The sequence below is a fragment of the Benincasa hispida genome, chromosome 4 (genome assembly GCF_027475165.1).
Source record: "Benincasa hispida cultivar pf3 chromosome 4, pf3_genome.v1.1, whole genome shotgun sequence".
Lineage (NCBI taxonomy): Eukaryota > Viridiplantae > Streptophyta > Magnoliopsida > Cucurbitales > Cucurbitaceae > Benincasa > Benincasa hispida.
The window spans coordinates 70,525,430-70,533,271 of NC_143481.1; positions in this window are offsets into that span (position 1 = coordinate 70,525,430).

Here is a 7,842-nt window from a genome sequence, read left to right on the forward strand (position 1 = left end):
GTCCAATCCCAGATTTGATCACTATACGACGATCAAGACGATCCTTAAGTATCTTCGGAGAATGAGGGACTACATGCCTGTGTATGGAGATAAGGATCTGATCCTTACAGGATACACGAACTTTGACTTTCAGACCGATAGAGATTCTCGCAAATCGACATCGAGGTTAGTTTTCACTCTGAATGGAGGGGTTATAGTGTGGCTGAGCACAACATTGCTGATCCCTTTACAAAGGCTCTCACGGCTAACTTGTTGAGGGTCACCTGGAGAGTCTAGGTCTACGGGACATGCGGCACCTTGTCTAGGGCAAGTGGGAGATGATACTGGGGTATGCCTTAGTTTATTGTATATTGTACACGTTTTATATTGTATTGTACATTAGTCTCCTAAGGTATTAGGACAAGTGGGAGATTGTTTGGATTAGTGTCCTAATTCTCCCAGAGTCTCATTGTTTGTAATGATACACATTGTTTTATGAATAAAATAACTGTTATTTCATTCTGGCATTTACTCATATCCAATAAACAAAGCTTCATGGTTATCTTATGTAAACTTAAGCATGTATATGTAATATACAAGTGGATCATGCCTTAAGTGATAACATAAATAGGTCTGTAGTATAAGGATTAAGGTAGGATACTTGATCCTTGTGACACTACGGATACGACCCACTTTGTAGAGGTTTGCAAGTGTTGTAAACTACTATAGATGGTGGATCCTGACCATTCATGTGGAGACTTGCGAGCGGGAGTGTCCTATACAAAGAGTTTGTATAAGACTGGACCACGAGATGACTAGACTCTGTATATAACGCGTTGATACTAGAGACTTACATCTCATCTAAATGACCATAGGTGACACAACCTCAATCCTGAGTGTTTTGGGAACTTCTACCTTTGAGAGCGATCCTTTGATTAGTATGGGTGAGAGTGGCCAGATGGCCAATTCAACATGCCTACCTTTTTGGGGACTTGTCTGATTTGAGAGCTGAGAACTCATTACAAAAGAAGGAATTCACTCCTTTCTCGAAGCAGGGATAACTAGAGAGATTGCTCCCTTAAGGGCTAATTCCGGGACTTGAACATAGTGGCCACAACTTCTCTTTGGAAGAGAAGACTCAGTCATAGTAGAACTATGACTTATGTTCATTAGAGAATTCAATGGTACTTAAGGAGTTAGATGTAACTATAAGGGCATAACGATTATTGGCAAGCTGTACTTATGAGCAATATATGAAGGATTGTCGCACTGTTGATTGGTTAAAATGGACACATAAATATATGTAGTAAGAAGAGTAAAGCTTTCGGTCTTTAGTGGAGTGCCTAGCAGTTAACATATGGTGGATCCTGTGACTAAAGAGTTTAATTAGTTATTCACGTACGGTTGGAGCTTCGAGCTACAAGTCCACAAGGTCTCCTTGGTAGCTCAATGGATTCAAGTTGAGGATCAGTTCTTGGTGTTGATTTGAAATGTTCAAATTCACAAGAGGTAATTTGATTATATAAGATATGATCGGTATGGTGTATGAGATACATCAAGTGGAGGATTAATGTAAATGAGATTTACATTAAGTGCCATGGAATAGAAAAAGAACTATGGCTTATATGTTTCATGAGACGAAATATTAAAACTATAGGTTATAAATATAGTATGATAAGTTAGTTATCATTTATATTTATAATAATATCAATTATTGGATAATTATCTCTGTTTCTTTAATAACCAATTGAGTGAGAGGTTCTTGGTAGTTTCATGGTAACTGTGAGATAAAAAGAAAAATATTTTCCTAATTTTAGTAAGAAAAAGAAATTGAGATTTCCAATCTCGGAAATAACTCATAGAGAGTTGTCAAGTAAATTAGATTTACTAAGCGACAGCTTAGAGTTAGCTAAACAATCGTGGAATGTTTATAGGCGATAGACACTCAGTTAAGTGATGAGCTAAACGATCGCATAGCTTTTGCTAGACGATTGCTTAGCTTTTCCTAAACAATTGGGCATCGACCTATACAATAGGTTCTTCCATCTACCACTTGTTCAATCGTTTATACGATTGTAGTTCCTCCTTTTTCTGCCTCAATCCAAGTTCACACAGAGCCCACCCTCTGGATTCTTACACTGAGAATACCAAGGCAACCTTCTTGGTGGTGTCATACTTAACTTGACATTGTCGAGGTTCTGTGGAGGTCGTTCATGGTGTTCGGGTTGTTTGTGACCTTGACGATCACTTAGTTCGAGTCGTGGTGTTCATACAGTGTAGTGGTTGTGTTGGACGAGCGTTCGTGTGTGAAACCCAAAATTCCATTTTTCCTCTTAAGTAGGAAATAAAGGAATTAACTAAGTATGAGTTAGATCCTAAGTTAAAGAGTAGGAAAATTCTAAGTGTTTAAATAGGGTTTATTTATTAGCTTTGAAATAAGCCATAACAAGCAAAAATTTGGTTAAGTATAATGCCAAAAAGGGACTATGCATTGGAAGCTAAGGTAGAAATGACTTAAGTATTAGACAATGTGCTGGCCTTGTGCTAAGCGTTGGTGTTATGCTATGTGTTGGCCATTGGACTTTGAGAGGTTAGTTGAGGCGTTGAAAGAGGTTGAAGTATGGCTGAGAGGAAGGTATGCGGAGGATGCGGCAGCCGATGTTTGAGAGGTTAATAGATGCATGCGGTAGCCTCAAAGTTGTGCGGACATAGACGCAATGCGCTGGAGATGCATGCGCGGGTTGATCATGGATGCGGCGACCTTGCTACCCGATGGTATGCGGCCAAAGGTATGCGGTGGTACTATGTGTTGGTGGTATGTGGCAACAATGTTAGACGATGAACTATGTGGCGATGAGACGAGCCATGGTGGGCACATAGTGGAACGACTTACGTTGCTAAGGCTTGCGATATAAAGGGTTGTTATGCATTGACAATATGTTATGCGTTGGACATCCGAGGGTATGTGGGTGCCTAGGACAAGACTTGAGCAAATAGTATGCAGTGGAAGGGGGTTGGTCATAATCCTAGTTGAGCGCATAGGGCAAGAGTAAGCCATGCGGTAGAGGGCATGCGGCCAAGGAGGAGCCTTGCGAGCATCTAGCATATGTGACCAAGTTGCATTAATGGGATGCACATGGTAGGGTTGCGTTAATAAAAAATGGCACAACCGAGGAAAGTATGTCCCATATAGATGCTAGGTGGCAATGGTTTGAAAGGTGCTACGTGGAGATTTAGAGGACACTGTAGGGATGCAAAGATAGGATGGACGCATGTGCCAATTGGTGCTGCCCGGACATAGGAATGTTGCGACAATTAGATGGGCGCATTTGTGGCTAGATGACTGCATACGAAGTTGGATGAACGCATATGAGGGTGAATGGAAGCATTCAAGGACGTCATCTAGACATGTGGCTTATTGGGAAGAGACCTTAGGCCTTAAGCAAATGAGGTGGATGCAATTAAAGCATGCTCTGATACCACATGATGGAACACGAGACATATGCAGCGGAATTAGGCCCTAATTACACTCTAATTGTTTTTAATTTAAAGGAAAAAATGCATGCAATTAAAGGAAAAACAATATTAAAAATTACCTTTGAAGCTCCCGAAACCCGCTTTTCCTTGCTGAATCTCGATTCGAACACAAACGGATCACCACTAGAGTTGACCTACTATTCTCTAGACTCAAAACCGGATTATGGGACCCGGTGGATAAGAAAACGAGAGAGAGAAAGAGATTGAAAAGAATATGAAATTTGGATAGGCTTTGGGTTTTTTTTTCCAGCCCAATTTTGAAAACAAAAATTGACAAATTGTCAAAACTTTTTCAATCAAATTGAAAAGCCCAATTCATAGAAAAAAGCCATGCAACAATTGCATGAACCAAATCCATAAAAACCCAACACTTATAATCCACTATCTTAGTGGGCTTAATGTCTCCACTATAAGCCAACACCTAGCCCACTATTTTGTTAGTGGAATTATCCAACAAAAGTTTGGATTTTCCTTGGATTTTTCCACTAACTTTAGTCAAAGGGCAAAATAGTCATTTGGTTAAAGTCAAACTTTGACCAAAAAGTCAACATTTTGACTTTTTATGATTTTTTTTGTGTTGACTAATTTTGACCTCCCGAGCATGAATCCGCATTCATTTTCTCAAAATTCAAATCACATTTGAATATAAGGTCGGTCAAAGTTTGACTTTTCAAAGTCAAAAGTCAACTCTTTGACTTTTTACATCTTTGACCATTTCCATCATTTCCGAGCTTCCGAATATGAACGTATTCATATTCTTGATATCATATTTAAATATTAAAACTGTATCTCTAAACTGAAAAATCCGACCACTATATCACATATACTTGTCGGTTTCTCTCTCTTCACCTAATTCGAACAATTCAAATTATTCTATCATACTGTTCTAAGTTTATTCCATATGAGCTAGTAGGGGAACCTAATGGACCTACAGATCATGGGCTCCAACAATCCGAGATTAACCGGTAAAACTCTTTAACCTAATTAATAAACATTTGTTAACTAACGGGTCATTTCACTAAAGTCCCGTAGTTGCACTCCCCTCACTGTAGATATATTTCTGTCCATCTGATATAACCACGATCATTAAGCTAATCCTTCACGGATTTTTCGTAATCTCGGTTGGGTCATAAAAACCATTTTACCCCCAGGACTACATCTTGTTCCTTAAGTTCCACTGATCCTCTAATGAATAATTGGTTTAAGGTCCAACCTATAAACCTAACCCCTCTCAGGACAAGGAGAGGGTGGGGCCCCTTATTCAAGACCTGGATTCAGTACTAAAGGGAACAACCTATCTACTATCCCTATAACGGGTAAGAGTGAGTTCCATCTTGCACCCTATATTCCTAGCTATCCACCCGATCTTACTCCTGAAATGGGAGGCTTATTGGGCCAACGATGATGAGTTGCTCTCACCTGTGCAGATCTAAGGATAATTCCGAGTGAACATGAGTTCATAGTTAGCTCAAGATTAAGATTAAGTTACCTAGGTCATCAATTAACGAAATAGTCAGTTTTATACATAAAACGGCATTTAGAACGTAAAAAGTGACTATTTCATGGTTCAATCTTATGCAAACTCATTGCATAGGATTCTCCCACTCACATATCTCTACAAAGTGGGCCACATCCATAGTGTCCCCAGAATAAGGCTTCCAACCTTATTCATATACTATAGACCATTTTGGCTATATATTTGAACTTGATCCACATTTATGTCACTACATAAAGTTCAAACTACATTAAATAGCCTCAGGACCTTAGTTTATTGGATTCAAGATTACTATTTTAATAACAACTATGAGTTTTAGGACATAAAGTCCAACAAAGAAGACATGCAAAATTGAAGGCCATGCATTGGCAAAAGGGGAGCAAGACACCTTGGATTGCAATGATGCAAGGTTATGTTAATAGTGTAGGGAAATGACACTTGGACATGCGGCCAAGTAGGAGGTGTCGGCCTTGGAAAGATTTTGGATGCCTATAAATAGGGCCAAAGACTTCTCTGAGATCATAACTCGAGTTCTCTTCAAAAGGACATTAAGAAGAGAATATAAAGGTTGATTGTGAGGAAACTATGTGTTGATGAAGGAACGCATGCGTTGGTAGCAGAAACCATGCATCGGTCATGAGGTTCCAAGAAGAGGAGATGCTGTCGACAGTGAAGTCTGGAAATAACATCAACTTTGAACGAGAAGTCTCCCAGAATACTCGTGTGTTTGGAGTGATTTTAAAGCCACCTGAAAGCTCTGAGAGTCTAGTTTTCAGGGTAGGTCTTTCAGAGAAGAAGCGCCAAGGAATGAGGCTGAAAAATGAGGAAAAGACATAAGGGTCGAGCTGTTGGGTAAGCTTGAGCCAGTCTTTATGTTTTGATGATTCTGGCCAAACCACGAAGAGTTATAAGCTAAGATTTTGAGGTAAGCTTCCTGATACAATTTAAAGCATATTTGTAGAAGGAATTAATTCGACATTAAGCCTATAACTATAAGTAATCTGAGCTTTAATTTGAATCTAGAATTTAGGGTTCAAAAGAGGAGCCCTGGAAGATCCAGGAGCTTCTAAGAGAAAGATTCTTATCCTTACCAAGGTGAGTGGTAATTTCCTTGAAGTCTTAAAGCATATCTTTTAGAGTAAATTTTATATACTTATGAATGAGTATCTAGCATGAGAATGAGATTATGTGATCGGGATTGTCAAGAGGTCAATAGACCTAGATCCTGAGCCCAAAAGCAAAACCTCACAGGATGGTCAAGGGACCGAGAGGTCTAGTTCTTGAGTCTGTGGGAAGATCCTCGTATGGGATGGTTAGAGGGCCTATGGGCCTAGCTTCTGAGCCCACGAGCAGGGAGCTATGTACACATAGGAGACATGGTAACAAAAAGGGAGCATATTAGAGTAAGCGTTCATGATTAGTATCAATTAACTATCTACCGTGTGTGTAGGCAGGCAACATACTCATTTTAAATAATTATCAGTTTAGCTATCTACCGTGCACGTAGATAGAGTTGAGAGTAGACTCATTCGAGGCTGAGGTTTGAATGTAATCTCGTATTTCTGATATGCTTGTTATTCATGAGTTGTAATAGACTCTAGAAGTTGCTTACCACTCACTGAGCTTTGTGAAGCTCATTCTTTTCTTTCATGTTTTTCTTCCCATGTAGCGAAAAGCGAGGAGTTCTAGGGTGCTGCTAAGGTCAAGGTCTGCCACAAGCCACAGTTACACTTCCAGAGGGTTTTAAAGATTGGTTGTTGTAAACTTAGTAGTTAAGTCTTGGAGTTGTATAAACGTTACATTGTTGTAATAAAATGGGCCTACTTAATCAGTTATTGTTATCTCCTTGACTTAAAGTTTACCAGTGTAGTAAAGAGGTTCAGATGGATAGTAGGTATCACAAAAGGGTGGTATTTGCGGTCCTTCACGCCTCTCCTCGGGTTCAGGAGTGCGGGCTCGGAGCGGGGTGTGACATCGTGTGTTGTTGTGTTGCTGCGATCGAGCGATCGTGATCAAGGAGTTTTGTGATGAGTCTACAAAAGTATGTTACTAGTCCTTGATCTTTTGTATGTTGTAATTTCTGTATGTTGTATAACCGTATGTTTTGTTTGAGATTGTAATTGTAAAGTTCATATATGATTGTAATTTGGAATGATCTTTCTACTACTCATGGAAATCCTGGTATTCGATTTCCTTTAATAACATCTAAAATCTTTATCAAATTGAGTATGCACATATGTCTATATACTAAAAAATAAAATCTTAACTTGAGTCGCACAAAATATATCTTAACTTGAGCCGCACAAAATATTTTGTACTAACTTGACCAGAAAACAACTTTTAGGAAATAAAATTATGCACAAAATACCTTGTATTTAAAGACAATTGCCCCCCATCTTCAACAATCTTCGACGGAAGACCATCATCATTATGCTAAGATAATTGTCATGACATGTACAAAGCCAAACAAATGCTTTTATGTTTGAGAGATTGGAACCGACGTCCACTATTGAACAATAAAGTTTCCAATCACTTCAAAATCACCAATCCTTTATTCTTATGGAAACCTTTGATTTCTCAAATGTTTATCTCAATCCCTTAAATATTTTTTCTTCACCTTCATAAATTACTTCCTATTTCTTCCTCCAAGAAGTTCACTATTCTCTATCTCGTCATATATAATCTTCCAAATATGAGCTTTTTTTTTGTTCCTTTAATCAAGTTACCTTCAATAATTTTCCCACTCTTTGTTTCTTTTAGATGAACTCGTTGAAATGTATATATTAATATGTGTAGAAATTTATGGAAATCTAACTAGAGTCTAAAAGATA